Source organism: Falco punctatus (genome assembly GCF_963210335.1).
Source record: "Falco punctatus genome assembly, contig: scaffold_40, whole genome shotgun sequence".
NCBI classification, from domain to species: domain Eukaryota; kingdom Metazoa; phylum Chordata; class Aves; order Falconiformes; family Falconidae; genus Falco; species Falco punctatus.
In genome coordinates, this window is record NW_027660300.1 from 236,309 (window position 1) to 260,794 (window position 24,486).

At 51.3% G+C, this 24,486-nt stretch overlaps 2 long non-coding RNA genes across 2 annotated transcripts in view; one reads left to right on the top strand and one right to left on the bottom strand.

The window, feature by feature from the left end:
• The window catches only part of LOC308057220, a 74,683-nt gene extending 56,633 nt beyond the window's left edge, over window positions 1-18,050 (top strand). The window contains exon 2 of the long non-coding RNA XR_013925185.1: window positions 17,244-18,050. This is a non-coding gene — a long non-coding RNA (uncharacterized lncRNA). The remainder of the gene's footprint in view (window positions 1-17,243) is intronic.
• The window catches only part of LOC308057213, a 183,746-nt gene that overhangs the window by 87,594 nt on the left and 71,666 nt on the right, over window positions 1-24,486 (bottom strand). The window lies entirely within an intron of this gene.

Consider the following 24,486-nt stretch of genomic DNA (forward strand, 5'->3'; position numbering starts at 1 on the left):
AGCAGGGCATCTGCCCACGGGCTCTTGACCAGCCAGCCCCACTCTGCAGCAGTGGGTGGGGGCAGGGACCAGTCCTGGTGTTTAACTTTGTCCTGTGAAACCAGTGCCAACGCAGAAGGGCTGGTCAGCGTCTGCAGCGCCAGTGCTTAGGAATGGGAAGGCTGAAGGCATTTTAGAGAGTTTTAATTTTTTTCACAGTCCCCCCATCTCTCCTGTTGCGTATTCTCGGATGTCAGAAAAGCAGAGCATTTTTGCTGCCCTCAGGTGGAACAGAGTGAGGTCTGTGAGGCAAGAGGATTGCCTGTGGGTGAGGGCACAGTGAGGGGAGGTGGTCTGTCCATCTGGTTCCCAGTTTCTATGGGCTTGCACCTTCCTGAGATGAATGGTGGCCACACTCCCATGTTACCCTGAAATACCACAAGGCACTGCTGAGAACAGACTGACCCACCACAGACCAGTAAAGGTTGTAGACTTTCATCAGAACTCAGCATCCCACCCACAGCAAAGGATACACAGCTCATTTCACCCACCCCAACAGCATTTTCTCCATCACAGAAACTCTACGCTTCTACGTGGGGCTTTCAGATCACTAATGGGTGCGAGGGGACAGGTTTCCATTCTGGAGGGCAACTCACTGCTTGGAAGGGAACTTCAAGGAGGTAGCCAAGTGCCCTAACAAGAGCATCAGGTTCAGGGAGAACCAGCCCATTTCCCAGCTCCACACAGGGCATTGCCCACAGCCCCACATGTGAGAGGAAAGCTGGGACACCTGTTCCCATGGACACACCTGCAGGAGAGGACCCCCAAGGTCAGAGTGTGACTCTGCAGCTGAAACAGCCATCCCCAGAGAGCCTGACAGCAAGAGCAAGACAATAAAACTAACCCCAAACGGCAGAGAAAGAAGTAAAATTGCACTGATGGTCTAGGTAAGAGTGTCCAGGGCGAGCGTGCCAGGCACTGAGGGCAGCGCTGCCCTTGCCCAGCTCTGCTCACCACCTCCCCAACACCAACACTGCCGGGCAGCTGCTCTCAGCCCCTGTGCTCTGCAGAGGGACCGGGGCACGTGGCTGCAGAGCTGCACCGCGGCTCTGCTGGAGCTCTGGCTGCAGAGGGGGTGGCTCACACCTCGGGACCCCCAGCCCTGAGGGCAGAGGCTTTGCTGGGGGGAGAGCAGCCAGGGGGATGCCTCAGAGAAAGGGGTCTGCACTGCACATGGTCAGAGAGAGCTTTCTGATTCTGCTTTCAACAACAATTCTGTCTGAAGTTTCCTATCAGTCCTTGCAATATCCTGGATGTCAGGAGATTTTCCTTGTGGGAGGTATCTCCCTGTGCCAGGTCTTTCCCTGTCAGCGCTCACAGACCACATCTCTGCCTCTGTGCACTGGCCCCGCACAAACGTGCCTCTCTCAGGGCACTGGCTGGGCGCAGGGTCCTGTCCGCAGGGGGAAAAGGGCAGCTCAGAACGACCCTGATGGCTCCAGCAAAGGTGCTGCTGCTGCTGTTCATAGGCGGAGGAGTGGCTGAGGGCACTTCAGGAGGCTCCTGGCAGACCTCCTCATCACTCACAGTTACAGCTGGCAGTCTCAGGGACATCTTCAAACTCCAGATCTCCATTAACATTTCTGCCTTCCCTCTCCTGCCCCCAACAACAGAAAGCTGAAAGCACAGATTGAGGAGAGCCCTGGATTTATCATAGCAATCCCTGCGCTGACCTTCGATACGAAAAGTCTCATCCAGACACATTCTGAGGGTAACCTATCCTTGTAAGCAGCGCTCAGCCATGCAGCACACTCTCAACAGCAGAGAGATCCTTCCCTCTCGGGGCTCAGTCCATACACCCCCAGAGCTGTGGGGAGCCCCCCGGCAGGCTGAGAGCTGCCCCTGGCAGGCGGCAGAGCCCCTGCCCCAGCACACAGCCCCCGTGGCTGCAGGGACCCTGCTGGCAAGGACAGCCCTGGGCACCCCTGCCTGCACAGCCACCTTCACAGCCCTGCAGCCGGCCCTGGCACAAGGCAGCCCACATGCCCTGGCCCTCCCACGCTGCAGCAGGGAAGCCCTGCTCTGCAGCACACTGGCCTCCTCCACAGCAAAAGGCTCCCACACGGTCCCACAGGCCGGGGGGGGCCCAGCTGCTGCAGACCCGGCTAGCAACTGCAGAGGCATTGCTCTGCAGCCACACACTTACCGGCTCAAGGGCTCTGCAGATTTCTCCAGCAGGGAGCTCTCAGCAGCCTCCCACCAAGGTCTGCTTTTGAGCTCTCCCTGCCTCCCTCCTCTGCCCCTCTGGGCTCCCTCCAGCTGTCCCTGGGGCTGCAGGGGAACCTGATGGGCAGCAGCATGAGGCAATCCCTCATGGGCCTTGCCTCACCTGGGGGGACACACTTATTTCCAGCACTGGCAATTCCCTTACTAGAAATAGTTTTCTGCATGAGAGTCACCTTTTGTTAACCCATTCCTAGACAGGACACCAGGAAGACTGCAGCAAAGGATCCAAGTACTCCTAACGGAGCGTGTGTGTACGTGTGTATCTGGTGGTTCTGCAGGCAGGGCAGGGAGGATGTCCTCAGTGCTTCAGTAAGCCCTGCAGAGCCCATTGCAGCACTTCATTGCACAGTCCGAGGGCTCAAGACTCAGCTCTCCTTTGCCCAGGCCATGTCTCTGCTCTGAAGCAAAGCCTTTGCACCCACGGGCTCGGGGACACTTGGTACCAGGTTGCCTTATGGCCAGGCAGAGCTGGGCTGGTGCCACAGATGGGGGGCTTCAGCCCAGTGTGCAGCAGTGCTTTCACACTAAGACGAGGGGGTTCCTCAGACTCTTGGTTTTTAATGAGCCTGTCAGTTTCCGAAGATAGACGAGACCCTTGTGTCTGACCAACCTGCCCACGACCTGCGCTTTGACAGCCCACTGTATCCGAGGGTGACTCTACCAACCTATCCAGGAACCCCGCTGACAGCATCATTGAGTCAGAGCCCTTAAAACCCCTGCTCACATCTCCAGAGACTTACAGAAAATGAACTTCAGCTGAAGATTTTTATTATGCAAGTTTGTGACAGAATGCCAGTTCATGGAATGCCAATAATGGTAGACTGACTGCAAAACACGCTTAAAGCAACACCCTGAGCAACAGCTACCCTGAGTTAGTGCTAGCATAAAGTTCTTACCCTATAGGCGTCCCTAGGGGGAATGACAGGTTCAGCCCATCCACTGATCCCAGAAGTTCCCATGGAGTCTCCACTCACTTATCCCCTCATTGTCCACTTTGACACTTCATAGCACCTCGCTTATTCATTTACCTACATGGGATAGGTTACAAGTTTCTCACTCGTGATGTACATTAGTGCTCACCCTCAGGCAGCACCACGGAAGGCTTTCACTGACTGCACATGCTCGCCAAGTGGGGTTTTGCTCTCGTTTGAGGGCTGTTTGACATGGAGGTTGCAATCTGTCACTACCACAGTTACCTTTGTCTTACTATTGACAGAGGGTTTTTTGGTTTGTGTTATTGGTTTTTCGGTGTGTTAGGTGGTTTGACAGGCAGGGGAGGGGAGGATGTCTTCAGTGCTTCAGTAAGCCCTGCAGAGCCCATTGCAGCACTTCATTGCACAGTCCGAGGGCTCAAGACTCAGCTCTCCTTTGCCCAGGCCATGTCTCTGCTCTGAAGCAAAGCCTTTGCACCCACGGGCTCGGGGACACTTGGTACCAGGTTGCCTTATGGCCAGGCAGAGCTGGGCTGGTGCCACAGCTGGGGGGCTTCAGCCCAGATGTGCAGCAGTGCCCTCAGCCGGGGGCCCACGCAGAGGCAGCTGGAGCCCGTCCTGTTGCAGACAGAGCTATGACACTGAGGGAGCCAAGTGCCAGGGGAGGTGGCAGAGCTCAGCACAGCTGCTCGGCAAGGACAACACCCTCCAACAGGTCCAACATTGAAAATGGAGTTTATGCTTGTGGGGCAATTCCAGGGCACCCGAAGGAGCGTTCCCTCCTTCTGCACAGGCCACAGCCTGCCAGTGTGTGACCTGGGGCCTGCACTCTGCTGCTCTCCTGCCTCACTCCCCCTGGGAGATGAGACTCCACCGTTTCTTTGCTCCTAGAACCAAGGTGGACACGAATGATGCAGGGTTTCAGATCCAGGGGAGCATCACAGCTGCTGGCCCATCTGGCAGCTGTGCTAGAATGCCGATGCAAAGAACCTGCAGACACCTAAAGGAGCATTGTCACTGTGCTGCCCTGTGACTGTCGGCGGGGGGTTTCTTGACCACTGGCTTGCAGGATCCCACCAAGCCTCTGTCTCGCTGCTCCCCTCCTTCTTCACTCACCTTGATGTCTATAGGGTTGCTCTCTCACATAATTCTCACTCCTCTCCCGTTGTGTTTGGTCCTTTCTGCCATAGGGGATCACAGAGGTGCCACTAGAATTGCTCCTTGGCTCAGGTTTGGGCAGGGGCTGGTCCATTTTGGAGTCAAATGAAAGTGGCTGTTATGGCCGTGGAGTCAGCTCTTGGTCTCTTCTCACCTCTGCCAGCCCTACAAACACCTCCAAACCACTCCCAAACCCCTGCCATGTAAACCCACAGGATCTCTAAATTCCCCAAGAAGATGTGAGGTTATTGATCCTAAGGCTTCCTCACGCTGCTTAAATAAGACTTTTCCCCTTCCTCTCCCTGATTTAGTTTATTTCAGAGCAGAGTTACCCTGAAGCACACCTGTGTCACCTGGGCCGAGCTCAGACATGTAACAACAAAAATAATAATGGGTACCAAGTGTCCAAGGTCCCACACCAGCAAAATATTTTGCTGCAGCGCATGCTGGGGTGGTGGGCAGAGGTCACTGTGAAGGTGAAATGAGATGTCCCTAAGGAGAGCAATCCATGCTGTCCCTGGGACCAGAGACATGCAGGGCTGGACTGTGCAGTGCTGCAGGAGAAGGCATTGCTGCCAGTGATGCCTCTGCAGCCCCAGAGGACATGTGGTTCCGGTGAACCTCATACCCAGAAAGGACAAGGTGCTTTTGATTGTGTCCTTGACAATGGACATCCCGTGATGCAGGGACACTTTGAAAATCATTGGTCTGTTTCTCTATTGCCTCAGCACAGCGATGACTTTCAACAGTGCTGGCTAACTGGGGAGGCCCAAGAAGGCTGAATGTTAGTCCAGTGGTGCCCACCTACAAGAAGGGTAGGAGGGAGGATCGGGATAACTACAGGCCTGTCAACCTGATCTTAGTGCCAGGGAAGGTTGTGGAGCTGATCATCCTGAGCGCCATCGCACAGGAGCCGCAGGAAAACCAGGAGGTCAGAACCAGCCTGCATGGGTTTATGAAAGGCAGGTCCTGCCTGATGAACCTGATCTCCTGCTGGGACAAGGTGACCTGCCCAGTGGATGAGGGAAAGGCTGTGCATGCTGTCTACCTGGACCTTAGGAAAGCGTTTTGGCTCCATCTCCCACTGCATTCTCCTGGAGATACTGGCTGCTCATGGCTTCGGTGGGTGTTCTCCGTGCTGGGTTAGAGCTTGCTGGACAGCCAAGCCCCAAGAGGGGTAGTAAATGGAGTGACATCCAGGTGACAGCCTATAAGGAGTGGTGTTCCCCAGGGCTCAGTGCTGGGGCCAGTCCTGTTTCAGAACTTCATCAATGATCTGGATTGAGTGCACCCTCAGTGAGTTTGCATACAACACCAAATTGGGTGGCAGTGTTGATCTCCATGAGGGCAGTCAAGCTCTGCAGAGGGATCTGCACAGGTTGGATCATTTGGATGAGTCCAGTTGTATGAAGTTCATCCAGGAGAAGTGCCAGTTCTGTACGTGGGTCACAACAGCCCCACACAACGCTACAGGCTTGGGCCAGAGTGGCTGGAAGGCTGCCTGCTGGGGAAGCACCCTGAGGGTGAGGGTTGACAGATAGTTGAGCATGAGCCATCAGTGTGCCCGGGTGGCCAAGAAGGCCAATAGCATCCTGTCTGGTATGAGAAACAGTGTGGCCAGCAGGACCAGGGCAGTGATGGACCCCCTGTACTCAGCACTGGTGAAGCCACACCTTGAACACTGTGTTTCCATTTTGGGCCCCTCACTGCAAGAGAAACGCCGAGGATCATGTCCAAGAAGGGCAACAAAGGTGGTGAAGGGTTTGGAGGCCTGGTCTGTTGAAGAGTGTCTGAAAAGACGGTTTTCTTTGGAAAAGAGGATTTACTCTGCAGAAGAGGAGACTCAGGAGGGACCTTACTGCTCTCTAGAGTTACCTGAAAGGAGGTTGTAGATGAGTGGGGGTAGGTCTCTTCTGCCACATAACAAGTCACAGAACAAGAGGAAATAGCCTCTAGATATACCAGGAGAGGTTTAGATTGCATATGAGGAAAAATATCTTCACTGCAAGGATGGTCAAGCATTGGAACAGGCAGCCCAGGGAGCTGGTGGAATCACCAGCCCTGGAGATGTTTCAGAAATACATGGACACAGTGCTTCGGGACATGATTCAGTGATGGATTTGGCTGCCCTGAGGTAATGGTTGGATTTGATGGCCTTTAAGGCTTTTCCAACCTAAATGATTCTCTGTTCTTATGCTTCTGTGATTTATTGCAAGCGAACCGAGACACGTTGCTGAGCAAGCTGGTCCAGCTCACCCTGCTTCAGTTGGCGGGCTGGATACAATGATCTCCAGAGGTCAGTCCAACCTGGGAAAAAAAGCCATACAGCTATAAGAGCATATATAAAAAATGTCAAGACAACTACGGAAGTTCATGTGAAGAATATTTCTCCACACAAATGGCTTGTGGGAAATGCATTTGAGAAATCTGAACGAAACAAGGCTGCTTTTCTGTGGCCAGGTCATGGGTTAGAATGAGGGTGACGGAGGGGTGTGTGATGAGGAGGACAGCTAATTCTCCGGAACTCCTCATGCAGGAGGACGTGCCTGACTGTGAAGGGGCCTGTAAGGTCAGTCCTGTCTCTGGAGGTGATAGGCCAGCAACAGGAACATGGCTGGGAAAGTCCTTCTGCCAAGCTACAGCACAGGACCTCTCCAGGAAAAGGGCTGGGGTACAGGCTGTCATGTCCATTTTGCCTGTGGACATGACAGGACAGCAGCAGGCATGTGGCTTGGTCACGTCTCTGGGAGAAGCTGAAAGGCCAGCAGCAGCCATGTGGTTTGGAAGACCATGTGGAGGTGACTTCACTTTTTTGAGGGGAAAGACCACCAAAAATAGCTATTGAGTTAGGTCCCCTGCTTGGAGGGTAATTCCTGAAGTGGTAAAGCTTTCCTGGGTAGTGGGGAAAAATAAGGAGAGAGGAAAAGATTTCACAAAGTGTAATGTTGCAAATGGAGAGTGGCTATCGGGAGGAAGAACTGTCACTGCAAGGGTCCTGCGCGGTGCGAGGGCTCAGCCAGAGGGAGCCTGGATCAGCCCACGGTTTGTGTTTCAAGGAACAGCCGGTGAGAGTGGAGGTACCTCAGCGAAGGTATGGCAATGTTGGGGTGAGAGCAAGGCAGGGCAGCGAGATGGTGCCTACAGCCTGCAGGGAAACAGGGGCAGGGCTCCAACCATGCAGGACAGCCTATGGTGGGGATGGCAGAGGGCACTGGCAAGGCTGGAAGGCACCAGTAGAACCCAGGTCTGTGTCCCCTTGGCTGTGGCAGCTGTCTCTGCCTCTGAGGGCCATGACAAGACATGATGTCCTCACGGCACGGGGGCATCGTTGCCTCCTTGCGGCCCCATGGGGAAGCTGGAAGTTGCTGTGCCCTTGCTGTCCTTCACTGGGCATTGGATGCCCACCTTCCATGGTCCCCAGGAAGAGCCCTGAGCCCTGTGTGAGGGACAGCACCGACCTCCCCACAGGCTGCAGGTCACGGCTTGGCCTTTCTGCTTCATCAAGCAAGCCAAGGCTTTGCTCAGCAGCAGAGCTGCCTGCACAGCGCCTTTGCCTTCCTGCCCTCACAGCCTCCAAGGATGGGCTCTAACAAGGCCATGGGGAGGCTTTCTCAGCCATGGCCCTCAGCGGAGCCCATTAACGCTTCCAGGGGCTGTGGGCTTTGCTCCTGACTTGGTGTTCTTGAGAGGTTTCTTCAGTCTCCTCTGAACACCTGAAGTCCACAGCACCACAGACACCCTGGGCTCATGACGAGGCAGAAAGCCCTTTTGAGCCCAGTCTCCTCCATCAGGGACATCTGGTCTTCAAGGCTTGAACACTTAATAAGTTTCAGAAGTATAGTTAAAGAGGAAGGCAGGTAATGACCACTATGGAGAAGTGATAGAAGACTTTTCCAATTGCAACTGATGCAGCATGCCTCCTGAGGAGTTGCGCAGAGGTGGGAAAAGCAGTCCCTGGAGCTAAACACTGCGTGGACAGCCTCACTTCTCACCTCCCCAGCCCCACTGTTTATCATCTCAGCCCCATGGCACTTCCATCACTTTACATCAGACTTCTCCAACCAGCTCTGCAGCTGAATATAGCAAATTCTTGGCAGTAACTATTGGCTGCTTTCCTTTAGAGAAGAGGGTGTAAACAGGAATAAAAGAGGGATTGCTTATCAGGGTGTGTGTTGGGGAAGTGGATTAGAAATTAATAAATAAAAATAAATTTCTCCGCTGTCGTATTGCTAGTTCAAGCAAATCCCCATGAGGTCTATTTCCACAACTGAAGAGTTGCCCATAGGGAGTATTAGAGACACTACTGAAAGACAGTCCAATTTTTCCTCTCTGAACCTTAAAGCAGAAGCTACATAGGTAGAATGGATTGGAGTGATCAAAGAGAAAGAGGAGAAAGGTATCTGGAGATGAACTTCTTAACCCATAGCTGTAAATCAGGAAACCAGGATGTCAGCATATTCCAAATGTCTCCAATTTCATAGAAGGTGTGAACTTCCTGGGGCTCATGACAAATACTAGGATGCTTCCAAATGTTTTTTATATCTGCAGAAATTCTCCTACTATGACCTAAGTACACGCAAAAACTGGTATTCTCGGAGGGTTGCCCTCTGATGCCGGAGTTCACCCAGAGGGTGCCTGGATTGTCCCATGGCTTTGAGCTTCAAGGAACAAGCAGGGATGAGGGGAGAAACTTGAGAAAAGGCAGAGAAATGCGGGTGTGAGGGCTGGGTAGGAAAGCAAGGAAGAGTCCAACCCCCAGAGTGGAAAGAGGTGCCACATGGACAGTGTAGGGCAACATGCAGTGGAGATGGCCCAGGGCTGCAGCAAGGCTGAATGGCCCCACAGGGGGCTGAGGCCTCTGTCCCCCTGGCAATGGCAGCTGCCCATGCCACCAAGGCCTGTGACAGGAAACTGGATTTGGAGGGTCTTCTCTTCTGCCCTCCAAGAGCCTGGGGGTCAGGGCTTGGCCTTTCTGCTTCATACAAAAATCCAAATGTGTTTTGCAGCATTACAGCCACCGACACAGTACCTTTGCCTACCTGCAGGTCTGGCCTCTAATTAGCTCCTCTAACGAGTCCATGGGGACGCTTTGTCAGCGATGGCCCTCAGCGGGACCCATCAATGTTTGAAGGTATTTTCAGTGTTGCTTCTGACTTACATTCCTTGAGTGGTTGGTTCAGCCTGCTCTCAGTAGTTCAGGTTCATGGCAGGAGCCCCCAATGCCCTAACGAGGTATTTGCCTTTTTGTCATTTCCTTCAAGTCTTGAAGAGCTGTGCAGCTAATTGAATCTGTTCCATTCACGTAGATAAGAGAGAGGATTTCAAAGTGCATTTGAAAGGAATTATTTTTCATTTCATAGGTTATATTTTGCTCCTGATTAGGTTAGAGAGGAGGTTCTAGCAGCAATCTCCAAGTGATAATGATGCAGAGGATCTCCTCAGGATATCTGGACTGGTAGGAATCGCAGTCCCTTGAGGTCTGACACAGGATGGACAACCTTGCTCTGAATGTCCCCAAGACCACCCTTTTTCTCATTGTCCCCTGGGACTCACATCCCTTCTCCTTACATCAGACTTCTCCCCTCAATTCTGCAGGTGGGTGCTGCAGCTCCTTTGCACCATCCCCACCTGTTTGCCTTAGAGGACTGGCTGCACACAGGTGCAGAAGAATTATTCAGATCTGCAAGCAATGTCAAGAAGGATCAAGTGTCATAAATAGGCCAACAGCCTCCACAAGCAGATGCCCATTCCAAGCTGTCTCTGATGAGGTGCCTTTCTGCAAGGGACACTCTCATGAGAAATCTTTTAGGCTGTTAGATACAGAAAGATAGATCTAAACACAAGGGAAGAGCTGGGTAAGGAGACAGTTTGGCTGCAGGAAGACACGCAAGTTTTTCCTTCCTGAAGCTAAAAACAGCAGCACGGGTGAGAGGTACCTAAAAGACCAAAGACTAAAGGGAGGAGAAAACTGGTGAATAACTGAAAGAGCCTTTGCTGAGACAATCTGCTGAAAAGATGACTTCAGAAGGCGTCACTGTCTCCTGCCCAGGTGCAAATATGTTAAAGATGAGAGAAAATAAGGGTGTGGTATAACCGTAATAATAATGGTGAAGTTCTGGTATAAAATCAATATTTCCTTGAAGTATCGCTTTTGAAAGCTCCTTGAATTGGCAGAGGTCACTTGTGAGAAAGGACAAGTCAGTGTTGCAACTGTCTTGGAAGGAGTCCAGTAGTGCAGCTCGGGGAACCACAGGCTGCGCAAACCCCCATGGTGAGGGGTGTCGCACCAGTTAGAGTCCCCTTAGGTGACATTTCTGGCACCTGATCGGGTAACTGTCCAGGTGGATTTTCCAAGGGTAAATCCTGCCTTACCAACCTGACAGCCTGCAGTTGTGCATGAGGAGCTCCACAGTGGATGTCATTTACCTCAGCTTCAGCAAAACTCTGCCCATGGTTTTCATCAGCATTCTTCTGCCCACGTGAGGCCATGACATTCTGGGTGGGAACAGAAAGAGATGGGTAAAACACCAGCTGGATGGTCAGGCTGAGAGCAGTGGGGAAGGGCTCACACCCCACCTGGAGGCCACTGGGACATACTGGGGCAGTGTGGGCTGAAGACGGTCCCAATCGGAAAGTCAGCCAAGTAACGACAATCGCACCAATGTGGCTATATGTCATCCTACTTTATTTGGCAACTTTGTCATATTTATACTTCTAATACACTGTTCACGCGGCAGCTGCCTGACAGTCATTGGTTGTCGGTTACGTATTCATGTTACCTGTTGATTGGTTGTCATGCTGCAAGCGCCTAATCAGGATGTGCTAACCTAGCGGTTTTCATATCTTGCTTGGCATCCGGCCTTCTTCTTGTACAATGCTCATTATTCTTTATTCTGCCTATTCAAGGACAGTACAAGATCTTCAAAGTAACTTTGTAATCTGCAGGCCAGGGTTGTCCAACTCCTGCAAGGGTACAGTATGCCCTCGTTCTGCCAAGAATTCCCCTACACATCCCCCTTTTTCTTTTTGGACATCCCAGGCTCTATCAACAATTGATTCCAAGTCTTTCTTCATACAGGAGAAAATACAACAAAAGATAACAAGCACAGCAAAGATAACAACAAAAATTTAATCCCTTCCATCAATAAGGTTTTCTACCAGCCAGTGATTCCCCATCCCTTAATTAAGCCACTCGTCACAAGTATTTTCAGTAACACTGTGTTTCTTCATATTATCTTGCAGTTGGGAAAGCTTTTTGTGAATGGACTCAGAATGATCAGCAAGATTCATAGAGCACATTCCCTCAAAATCTTCACAGCCGTGTCCTTGTGCTAATAACAGAAAACCAATGGCAGCTCGATTTTGTCTTAAAGCATGTCGTATACTGTCGACATCAGTGGTGCGTCATCTAAAACTCTGGAGGTAATGTTAATTTGTTCTCTCTCCAACAAGCCAACTGTCTCAACTGAGTGAGAGCCTTGGCAGAAGCAACTTGTGGTGTAAAGAGTGATGCTAAAATGACAGATGGATGTTCCCACAACTCAACATCATCTGCACATTCAGGTCCCAATTGGTATACACTACGTCTGATGCGTTTAAACTTGTTACTTATGTTAAGCATTTGATGGATACTAGGGGCAAATAATGTTAGTTTGCCAAAGTAGCATGGTCCTCCCTGTGCCCTTGCAGGTACGGCGGGCCAGGCACCATCTCCACAAACGAGGAATACTCCCCGAGGCAACATCTTTGCTTTTTCATTTGTCTCACCAGACCATGAAACAGGCCAAGTCCAACCGTTACGGTAACCGGTGATGTTAGAATGCCAGGGGGACCCAGGGGCAATCCAAGTATTGTAATTTCTTGGTTTGTGGATCCTAAAATTACCTGAGTCAATGTCTTGCTTGTAAAACCCCCAAAACAAACAGTAGTTTCCCGGCATAGATCCTGAGATGTCAAGCTCCTGAGGTTCCATGCCGGTAACATTCAGGCCCCGTGCAATTTGGAACGCTTGAGCCCCCGAGGGGTTCCTTGGAATACCAAGTGATTTGCACCAATCAGCTTGCACAGATCCACTGTTGATGGTGCAAAAGTCATTTGCTGCTTGGTCGAGGTAGTCGGAGTATATTTTACCTGTTGTCCAGTGCCCAAACTCCTTCATATGGTTTAAAGGGACCCCAATCAAACAGGTACGAAATGGGCCAGATGGGGTAGCTAACGATAAGCAAAATGGATCTTGCCCTGTCTTGTTGGCCCAGGTAACCCACATGTTCATTTGTGGTTGGACAGGAACCCATGCTGTTCCTTGTGAGGGCATGCTGATGATTCCTATCAGCCCTACAAGCAGATCAAACAATTTCATTATCTCTCAATCTTCTTCCCAACTGACAAAACAAGCACCACAAGCCAAGAGCTTGTCTTTTCTTTGTAGCTAAAACAACAGGTACGTTTTTTGTCAAGGCCCACCAAGAGAGAGCTTCTATTCTGCTGTCAATACTTTCTGGCATCCATATTGCTGGAAAATGTTGATTTGGCTTAAGGTTCAAAAATTCCCTACAAGTATTTTCAAAAGTAATATTAGCAAAGCTCTTTTGACAATCTAAGGACAAAGCATCATCTTTCCGCAAGCGGCTACAACCTATAACAAAATTCTGTCTACAGTTACCACAACTTAATATTATTGCTGCTCGTTGCCTACAGTTTCCACAAACAGCATTCTTCGTATTACAAGTTTTTGTCAAAACAGCATTACAAGCTCGTGACCCAAAAGATTGTCTTCTCGCTGCTGTCAACAGCACGTCTTCTATGGTAGGATGGGATAGGCCCAAGTTCTGCACAGAGTTTGTTAAAGACTGGTTGGAGATAAAGCTGTCACCTATATTTTCTCCGTTCCTCTGGAGCTGACTTGCAGGGTGGAGAAATCTGCTAGGGACCCATAGAGGTCCTTTGTCTGTGGAAACACAAAAATATCCTCTTCCGATGAACAACACTGGACTGGGTCCTTCCCAGTTGCCTGTAGTCATGTTCTTAGAATGAACCTGTAACCCAGGAATGGCCTGTGTTTGACTTCCCTGAATAGCCTGAGGATGTGTAACAGCGGGGGCCCTTCTCTTCCTTCTGTCAGGGACAACTAATTCAATGTCAACAGCACCTTGTTTAATCGCTTGGTTACATCAGTCTTTTCTGGCGTCTTTCATGTCACTTAGCTGTTGTCCATGCGGCATCACACTCCATTTGATTGGTCCCGGAGTGGCGCCCACACGCTGCTCCCCCCTTGTGCAGGCATCCTGCTTTCTCTCATCTTTCTGTCCAAGTCTCTTACCTCTCTGTGAATGCAGTTTCTTTGTCTCCCTTGGCCTTGCACATGTCCTTCACAACACCTGCAGCTTGTTAGAGCTGCGGCCTGTTATTACAACCAAGTTAGTTGGTCTGGATTGCTCATAATTTGCCAGTGTTCTTCCAGCCACTGCACATTTTGGAGTCTGTTTTGACTTGCATCACCACAATTGGTGACACCAACGTGCTGATGGGACCCAGTAAGGGGTATCCTAAGGAGACCCTGAGACTGTAACGACATGATCCCGGTAAGGGGTGTCAGGAGCAGATCCTGAGATTGTGACCAGTGGGTTGCTGGGGAGATGGAGCCTGGTGAAGCGGAATAGCGCAGCGGGGCGGCTGCAAGATCCCGGGAGACCGTGACACCAGAAAGGTGAGCCACCAGGGACAGCATGGGGACTGATTTAAGGAAGATACCATGGTGCTGTCAGTGTGGAAGTTGGTGTTACAGTGTAGGACAAGGCCTCAAGGACAAGAGTCCAAGTACTGATAGCCTGATGAATAGAGACTTGCTAGAACTTGTAGGGCACAAGCCCTGGGAACAAAGGAACAAGCTAACTGCAGACCCCTGAGCCGTTACAGCTGAGGAGGCAACCAGACGGACAGAGAAACAAGTACCCAGGTAAGGGAACGGATAGCGCCGATATGTAACTTTGTTAATCAAGAAAGCCGCCTAGAAAGAAACCCCCCAGTTTTGGAATAGAAATTGTTGCTATGTCAAAGTAAAGTAATAAGTTCCTGTTGTTCTACCAGTGTGCCTTAAATATCAGCCAATCAGTGTTTTTTACGCTTAAGATTTAACCAATCAGCGTGTAATATGTAGAAGGTAGAAACATATATAATTGTAAGAAAATAAACCGACAACTTGCTTGCATCAAGCCGCGTCCCGTCTCTTCATTCGCCGCAAAATGGTGACCCTGAAGTGATCCGGTGAAGGATCTGATGTGGAGGGGCTCTCGAATCGCCTAACTGAGCGACATGCAGCGAATCCCACAGAACTGTGAATGATCTGCTGAAAGGAAGCGGGAGCTGGCCGGCCATAAATCCCTCCGGAGTTGAGAGGTGAGCTGTGGGAAATCCGTCATGGGGAATCAGGTTTCATCCCCAGAAAGAAGCGTCTATGAGCTTAGGAAAGGTCTCCTTAACAAACATAAGAAAAGTATTTCTGGGCATGACCTTAAAGCAATGCTTAAGTGGGTGCAAGTAAATATGCCTGCAGTGACTGCAGCTACAATTCTCACGTGGGAACTTTGGGACGCTACAGGGGTGAAATTGTGGGATTCTGCGACAAAGGGCAATACTGAGTCCCACCGTCTGCTCTCTTCGTGGAGAGTTATTTTTGAGACTCTGAAAGCGCAAAAAGAAAAGGCAGAGGAAGGAGAGGCGGAGGAGTCGCAAGCTCCTATAGCCCTGTCCTTATCAGCCTCTAAATCACAGTGCTGTAAACCCCTGGGTGTTAATGCAGTGGAGTCTCCGCCAGAAGACGATCCCTTTGACCCGGGACCGGTAGACCCTGAACAAGAACCTGATTTATACCCTCCTGATCTGCGTGATGTGTGGGCAAAAATAAAGAAACTAGCCTTAAAGAAGGGGGATTTAGAAATGGCTAAAACTATAGTTGCTCCGGTCTTGTATTCTCAGGGTCGGGCAGGGGGAGCACGATGGGAGGCTCTTTCTTTTTCGGTTGTTAAAGAACTGTGCCGCACGGTTACGGAACATGGTATTTCTTCTCCCTATTTTGTAAGTCTGTTATCTTCTGTGTTTGATGCTTATGTCATGACTCCTCATGATTTGAAATCTTTAGCACGATTGCTACTAACCCCGACTCAGTACACGTTATGGGAATCGCACTGGAGAGGGGGACTGCAAGCACTCCTGCTCACGTACGTTAACTGTAATGATGCTGCATCAGCTGCACTAACAATAGAGCATCTTACAGGCACCGGTGCACGTGCTGATCCGGTAGCGCAGGCTCAACACTGCCCCCGTGCGGCTCTCGAGGCAATTAGAGAAGAGGCGAAAAAGGCTTTTTTCCAGGTTCCTGACGTACAAAAGCCACAAAAAGCTTTTACTAACATCACTCAGGAGTCTCGAGAACCTTATATGCAGTTGATTGATAGACTAAAACAGGCTTTGGAACGTCAAGTAGATAATGCGGAAGCTCGGGATATATTGATAACAAAACTAGCTGCTGAAAATGCTCATGTTGATTGTAAAAGGCTATTGAAGTCTCTTCCCAACCCGAACCCCACTCTGGTGGAAATGGTGGAAGCATGTAACCGAATCGGTACGGCTGACCACAGGTTTGAAGCTATGGCTGCTGCTTTTGCAGCGATGTGTGGTGTGGGGAATTGCTATGGTTGTGGTAAGCCTGGTCGTTACAAGAGAAATTGTCTTGCTCGGGCTGCAGGGAATAGACCACAACCTCCTGGTCCTGGAGTTTGTCCGTCATGTCGGAAAGGGCGTCATTATGCTAATCAATGTCGATCTAAGTATGACTTCCAGGGACAACCGATACAGGGAAACCGACCGCGGAGCGCGGGGCAGCGACGCACGCAGGCACAAGTGCCACAGCTGACATTTCAACAGCCTCGGAGAGAAGCACCGACACCTCAAGTCCCTGTCCAGCAACCTCAGGCAGCGCCGGATTGGACCTGGCAACCTCACACACAGTAACACTGCTCGATTCCTCGCTTCATTTATTATCAACAAATGTCAAAGGACCATCACGCCCCGATACACAAGCCCTGTTAATTGGTAGATCTTCCACAACATTGTCTGGTCTCTTTGTTTTACCAGGTGTTATTGACTCTGACAGTGTGGACGAAATCAAAATCATGGCATGGACTCCATTTCCACCTTGTACGATACCTCAGGGCAGTCGAATAGTGCAATTGATTCTGATTCTGGCAAGGGTAAGCTTACATATCACTGATCATCCTCCTCTGAGGAGAGGAGGTTTTGGATCCACAGGGTTACCTCACATTTTGTGGGTACTATCTATTTCTCCACAGTGGCCTATGTATCAGTGTACCCTTATTTACAATGACCAATAAATAGCACTAAATGGGATCATTGACTCTGGAGCTGATTTCACAGTAATTTCTCAAGCCAAATGGCCTCCGCAATGGCCACTGACTAATGTCTCTCAGACACTGGCTGGGATAGGGGGCACCGGTAACAGTCGTCAGAGTTTGGAACTAATTCAAATTCAAGGACCAGAGGGACATGCGGCTTCTGTTAAACCTTTTGTGCTACCTGTCCCTATGGTTTTGTGGGGACGTGATGTATTGTCACAATGGGGAATGTCTATCCAAACACATTTTTAGACAGGGCCATTGAAGTGCTCGACACCCTAAAAATAACCTGGAAAACTGATGCTCCTATTTGGGTGGATCAATGGCCCCTTCCTTTGGAAAAATTTCGCGCACTTCAAAACTTAGTCTCAGAACAACTGTCCAAAGGACACATTGTACCTTCTACTAGCCCATGGAATTCACCAGTTTTTGTTATTAAAAAACAAACTGGCAAGTGGCGCTTGCTCCATGATCTCAGAAAAAATTAATGATGCTATGGAAGATATGGGAGCCCTCCAACCCAGGCTCCCATCCCCGACTATGATCCCTCGACATTGGCATCTAACTGTCATAGATCTTAAAGATTGTTTTTTCAGTATCCCGTTGCATCCAGATGATGCCCCAAAATTTGCCTTTTCCATTCCAAGCATCAACATGCAAGCTCCATTGCAGAGATATCAGTGGGTTGGACTGCCACAAGGTATGAAAAATAGCCCTACAATGTGTCAATGGTATGTTGCGAAAAGACTCAGTCCTGTCCGAAATGCTATGCCTACTGTGTTATTGTATCATTATATGGATGACCTTTTAGTGGCAGCACAACATCACAAAGTCATGGAGAAAGCTGTAGCCCTTGTCACAGATGCCATGAATTCGGCAGGTCTCTCTATAGCACCAGAAAAGGTCCAGAAGTTTCCCCCTTGGAAATATCTGGGCTGGCGAATAAGAGCACAAACCATTGTTCCTCAACCATTGCAGATCAATACCAATGTAAGAAACCTGCATGATGCACAGAAATTACTGGGAACAATAAATTGGGTTCGACCACTATTGGGAATTTCTAATACAGACTTGGGTCCTCTGTTTGAACTACTAAAAGGGGACACCAATCTTTGTTCTCCACGTAATCTTAACTCTGAAGCAGATACATCTTTACAAAAGGTTGCCTCAGCTATCGCTTCTCGACAGGCCCACCGATGGGCCCCTGAACTACCTTTTTACTTGATTATTTTAAACCCTGCTCGACAGCCTCATGCCCTGATATTTCAATGGGACCTTCAGAACTCAGACCCCTTGTTAATTATTGGATGGATCTTTTTACCTAACCAGTCTACAAAAACTATTTGGACACAACAGGAAATGTTTGCCTCTCTGATTGTTAAAGCTAGATCAAGCCTGTCAACCTTATCAGGGAAGGATTTTGTCTGCATTTGTCTACCAATTACAACAGTATACTTACAATGGCTTTATCAGCAATCAGACACCTTTGTTATGGCACTTGCCGACTATACGGGTCAAATAACTTCCCATCCACCTTCACACAAACTGTTTAACATTGACTTTCGTCTGATGTTAAAACCCAAAAGAATCATCATAGCTGCATCCCATCTCTTCATTCGCCGCAAACAGTGGGGCTGGGGAGGTGAGGAGTGAGGCTGTCCACGCAGTGTTTAGCTCCAGGGACTGCTTTTCCCACCTCTGCACAACTCCTCAGGAGGCATGCTGCATCAGTTGCAATTGGAAAAGTCTTCTATCACTTCTCCATAGTGGTCATTACCTGCCTTCCTCTTTAACTATACTTCTGAAACTTATTAAGTGTTCAAGCCTTGAAGACCAGATGTCCCTGATGGAGGAGACTGGGCTTGTCAGGGCTTTCTGCCTCGTCATGAGCCCAGGGTGTCTGTGGTGCTGTGGACTTCAGGTGTTCAGAGGAGACTGAAGAAACCTCTCAAGAACACCAAGTCAGGAGCAAAGCCCACCGTCCCTGGAAGCGTTAATGGGCTCCGCTGAGGGCCATGGCTGAGAAAGCCTCCCCATGGCCTTGTTAGAGCCCATCCTTGGAGGCTGTGAGGGCAGGAAGGCAAAGGCGCTGTGCAGGCAGCTCTGCTGCTGAGCAAAGCCTTGGCTTGCTTGATGAAGCAGAAAGGCCAAGCCGTGACCTGCAGCCTGTGGGGAGGTCGGTGCTGTCCCTCACACAGGGCTCAGGGCTCTTCCTGGGGACCATGGAAGGTGGGCATCCAATGCCCAGTGAAGGACAGCAAGGGCACAGCAACTTCCAGCTTCCCCATGGGCCCGCAAGGAGGCAACGATGCCCCCGTGCCGTGAGGACATCATGTCTTGTCATGGCCCTCAGAGGCAGAGACAGCTGCCACAGCCAAGGGGACACAGACCTGGGTTCTACTGGTGCCTTCCAGCCTTGCCAGTGCCCTCTGCCATCCCCACCATAGGCTGTCCTGCATGGTTGGAGCCCTGGCCCTGTTTTCCTGCAGGCTGTAGGCACCATCTCGCTGCCCTGCCTTGCTCTCACCCCAACATTGCCATACCTTCGCTGAGGTACCTCCACTCTCACCGGCTGTTCCTTGAAACACAAACCATGGGCTGATCCAGACTCCCTCTGGCTGAGCCCTCGCACCGCAGCAGGACCCTTGCAGTGACAGTTCTTCCTCCCGATAGCCACTCTCCCTTTGCAACATGACACTTTGTGAAATCTTTTCCTCTCTCCTCTTTTTTCCCACTACGCAGGAAAACTTTACCACCTCAGGAACTACCCTCCAAACCTAACTCAATAGCTATTTTTGGTGGTCTTTCCCCTCAAAAAAGTGAAGTCACCTCCACATGGTCTTCCAAACCACATGGCTGCTGCTGGCCTTTCAGCTTCTCCCAGAGACGTGACCAAGCCACATGCCTGCTGCTGTCCTGTCATGTCCACAGGGAAAATGGACATGACAGCCTGTACCCCAGCCCTTTTCCTGGAGAGGTCCTGTGCTGTAGCTTGGCAGAAGGACTTTCCCAGCCATGTTCCTGTTGCTGGCCTATCACCTCCAGAGACAGGACTGACCTTACAGGCCCCTTCACAGTCAGGCACGTCCTCCTGCATGAGGAGTTCCGGAGAATTAGCTGTCCTCCTCATCACACACCCCTCCGTCACCCTCATTCTAACCCATGACCTGGCCACAGAAAAGCAGCCTTGTTTCGTTCAGATTTCTCAAATGCATTTCCCACAAGCCATTTGTGTGGAGAAATATTCTTCACATGAACTTCCGTAGTTGTCTTGACATTTTTTATATATGCTCTTATAGCTGTATGGCTTTTTTTCCCAGGTTGGACTGACCTCTGGAGATCATTGTATCCAGCCCGCCAACTGAAGCAGGGTGAGCTGGACCAGCTTGCTCAGCAACGTGTCTCGGTTCGCTTGCAATAAATCACAGAAGCATAAGAACAGAGAATCATTTAGGTTGGAAAAGCCTTAAAGGCCATCAAATCCAACCATTACCTCAGGGCAGCCAAATCCATCACTGAATCATGTCCCGAAGCACTGTGTCCATGTATTTCTGAAACATCTCCAGGGCTGGTGATTCCACCAGCTCCCTGGGCTGCCTGTTCCAATGCTTGACCATCCTTGCAGTGAAGATATTTTTCCTCATATGCAATCTAAACCTCTCCTGGTATATCTAGAGGCTATTTCCTCTTGTTCTGTGACTTGTTATGTGGCAGAAGAGACCTACCCCCACTCATCTACAACCTCCTTTCAGGTAACTCTAGAGAGCAGTAAGGTCCCTCCTGAGTCTCCTCTTCTGCAGAGTAAATCCTCTTTTCCAAAGAAAACCGTCTTTTCAGACACTCTTCAACAGACCAGGCCTCCAAACCCTTCACCACCTTTGTTGCCCTTCTTGGACATGATCCTCGGCGTTTCTCTTGCAGTGAGGGGCCCAAAATGGAAACACAGTGTTCAAGGTGTGGCTTCAGCAGTGCCGAGTGCAGGGGGTCCATCACTGCCCTGGTCCTGCTGGCCACACTGTTTCTCATACCAGACAGGATGCTATTGGCCTTCTTGGCCACCTGGGCACACTGATGGCTCATGCTCAACCATCTGTCAACCCTCACCCTCAGGGTGCTTCCCCAGCAGGCAGCCTTCCAGCCACTCTGGCCCAAGCCTGTAGCGTTGTGTGGGGCTGTTGTGACCCATGTGCAGAACTGGCACTTCTCCTGGTTGAACTTCATACAACTGGACTCATCCAAATGATCCAACCTGTGCAGATCCCTCTGCAGAGCTTGACTGCCCTCATGGAGATCAACACTGCCACCCAATTTGGTGTTGTATGCAAACTCACTGAGGGTGCACTCAATCCAGATCATTGATGAAGTTCTGAAACAGGACTGGCCCCAGCACTGAGCCCTGGGGAACACCACTCCTTATAGGCTGTCACCTGGATGTCACTCCATTTACTACCCCTCTTGGGGCTTGGCTGTCCAGCAAGCTCTAACCCAGCACGGAGAACACCCACCGAAGCCATGAGCAGCCAGTATCTCCAGGAGAATGCAGTGGGAGATGGAGCCAAAAGGCTTTCCTAAGGTCCAGGTAGACAGCATGCACAGCCTTTCCCTCATCCACTGGGCAGGTCACCTTGTCCCAGCAGGAGATCAGGTTCATCAGGCAGGACCTGCCTTTCATAAACCCATGCAGGCTGGTCCTGACCTCCTGGTTTTCCTGCGGCTCCTGTGCGATGGCGCTCAGGATGATCAGCTCCACAACCTTCCCTGGCACTAAGATCAGGTTGACAGGCCTGTAGTTATCCCGATCCTCCCTCCTACCCTTCTTGTAGGTGGGCACCACTGGACTAACATTCAGCCTTCTTGGGCCTCCCCAGTTAGCCAGCACTGTTGAAAGTCATCGCTGTGCTGAGGCAATAGAGAAACAGACCAATGATTTTCAAAGTGTCCCTGCATCACGGGATGTCCATTGTCAAGGACACAATCAAAAGCACCTTGTCCTTTCTGGGTATGAGGTTCACCGGAACCACATGTGCTCTGGGGCTGCAGAGGCATCACTGGCAGCAATGCCTTCTCCTGCAGCACTGCACAGTCCAGCCCTGCATGTCTCTGGTCCCAGGGACAGCATGGATTGCTCTCCTTTGGGACATCTCATTTCACCTTCACAGTGACCTCTGCCCACCACCCCAGCATGCGCTGCAGCAAAATATTTTGCTGGTGTGGGACCTTGGACACTTGGTACCCATTATTATTTTTGTTGTTACATGTCTGCGCTTGGCCCAGGTGACACAGGTGTGCTTCAGGGTAACTCTGCTCTGAAATAACCTAAATCAGGGAGAGGAAGGGGAAAAGTCTTAATTAAGCAGCGTGAGGAAGCCTTAGGATCAATAACCTCACATCTTCTTGGGGAATTTAGAGATCCTGTGGGTTTACATGGCAGGGGTTTGGGAGTGGTTTGGAGGTGTTTGTAGGGCTGGCAGAGGTGAGAAGAGACCAAGAGCTGACTCCATGGCCATAACAGCCACTTTCATTTGACTCCAAAATGGACCAGCCCCTGCCCAAACCTGAGCCAAGGAGCAATTCTAGTGGCACCTCTGTGATACCCTATGGCAGAAAGGACCAAACACAACGGGAGAGGAGTGAGAATTATGTGAGAGAACAACCCTATAGACATCAAGGTGAGTGAAGAAGGAGGGGAGCAGCGAGACAGAGGCTTGGTGGGATCCTGCAAGCCAGTGGTCAAGAAACCACCCGCCGACAGTCACAGGGCAGCACAGTGACAATGCTCCTTTAGGTGTCTGCAGGTTCTTTGCATCGGCATTCTAGCACAGCTGCCAGATGGGCCAGCAGCTGTGATGCTCCCCTGGATCTGAAACCCTGCATCATTCGTGTCCACCTTGGTTCTAGGAGCAAAGAAACGGTGGAGTCTCATCTCCCAGGGGGAGTGAGGCAGGAGAGCAGCAGAGTGCAGGCCCCAGGTCACACACTGGCAGGCTGTGGCCTGTGCAGAAGGAGGGAACGCTCCTTCGGGTGCCCTGGAATTGCCCCACAAGCATAAACTCCATTTTCAATGTTGGACCTGTTGGAGGGTGTTGTCCTTGCCGAGCAGCTGTGCTGAGCTCTGCCACCTCCCCTGGCACTTGGCTCCCTCAGTGTCACAGCTCTGTCTGCAACAGGACGGGCTCCAGCTGCCTCTGCGTGGGCCCCTGGCTGAGGGCACTGCTGCACATCTGGGCTGAAGCCCCCCAGCTGTGGCACCAGCCCAGCTCTGCCTGGCCATAAGGCAACCTGGTACCAAGTGTCCCCGAGCCCGTGGGTGCAAAGGCTTTGCTTCAGAGCAGAGACGTGGCCTGGGCAAAGGAGAGCTGAGTCTTGAGCCCTCGGACTGTGCAATGAAGTGCTGCAATGGGCTCTGCAGGGCTTACTGAAGCACTGAGGACATCCTCCCTGCCCTGCCTGCAGAACCACCAGACACACACATACACACACGCTCCTTTAGGAGTACTTGGATCCTTTGCTGCAGTCTTCCTTCTGTGCTGGCTACTGAAGGGTTAACAAAAGTTGATGCTCATGCAGAAAACTTTTTCTAGTAAGGGAATTGCCAGTGCTGGAAATAAGTGTGTCCCCCCAGGTGAGGCAAGGCCCATGAGGGATTGCCTCATCCTGCTGCCCAGCAGGTTCCCCTGCAGCCCCAGGGACAGCTGGAGGGAGCCCAGAGGGGCAGAGGAGGGAGGCAGGGAGAGCTCAAAAGCAGCCCTTGGTGGGAGGCTGCTGAGAGCTCCCTGCTGGAGAAATCTGCAGAGCCCTTGAGCCGGTAAGTGTGTGGCTGCAGGGCAATGCCTCTGCAGTTGCTAGCCGGGTCTGCAGCAGCTGGGGCCCCCCCAGCCTGTGGGACCGTGTGGGAGCCTTTTGCTGTGGAGGAGGCCAGTGTGCTGCAGAGCAGGGCTTCCCTGCTGCAGCGTGGGAGGGCCAGGGCATGTGGGCTGCCTTGTGCCAGGGCCGGCTGCAGGGCTGTGAAGGTGGCTGTGCAGGCAGGGGTGCCCAGGGCTGTCCTTGCCAGCAGGGTCCCTGCAGCCGCGGGGGCTGTGTGCTGGGGCAGGGGCTCTGCCGCCTGCCAGGGGCAGCTCTCAGCCTGCCAGGGAGCTCCTGTGCTGCTGCGGGCAAAAGGTGGCGTGGAGGGAGCGACCCCCAGCAGGACAAGGTCTCAGTGATTTTGTGTTGGTGCTGCATATATCAGAGCTGTTCACATCTCCAGGTCACTTCCAAGGGGACTTTCCATGAGCACGTTCATGGCAGGGGTTCACTGCTTGGCTCTGTGCTTGCCTGAATCTCTGCTGCCACTTTTCCGTGGCTCCGCTTGGTGCAATGGAAACTCAGCTGTGCAGGTCAGAGCAGGGGTTGACATGCTGAAAGCATCACAGGGAGGTTGATGAGGAAGCTGAGCAAGTGCCTTCCCTCCCCAGCACGCTGCAGATGAAACCAGCATCAGCTCTCCTTTTCCCTCAGGCTTTGGGGGAGCTGTTTGTTCCTGCCTGCAGACAGAGAGCGGCTGCAGGGCAGAGCTGGGCACACAGGGGCTGAGCTGGGCTCTGTGAGTGCTGGCAGGGAAGGGCCCTGAGGCCAGAGAAAGAGCTGCTGGCAGGGACAGCTGCAGGCAGCAGAGTCCTGGGCAGGGAGGGGGGAGATGCTGAGGGGAACCCTGATGCAGGGCAGATAGGGGCACCTCCTGG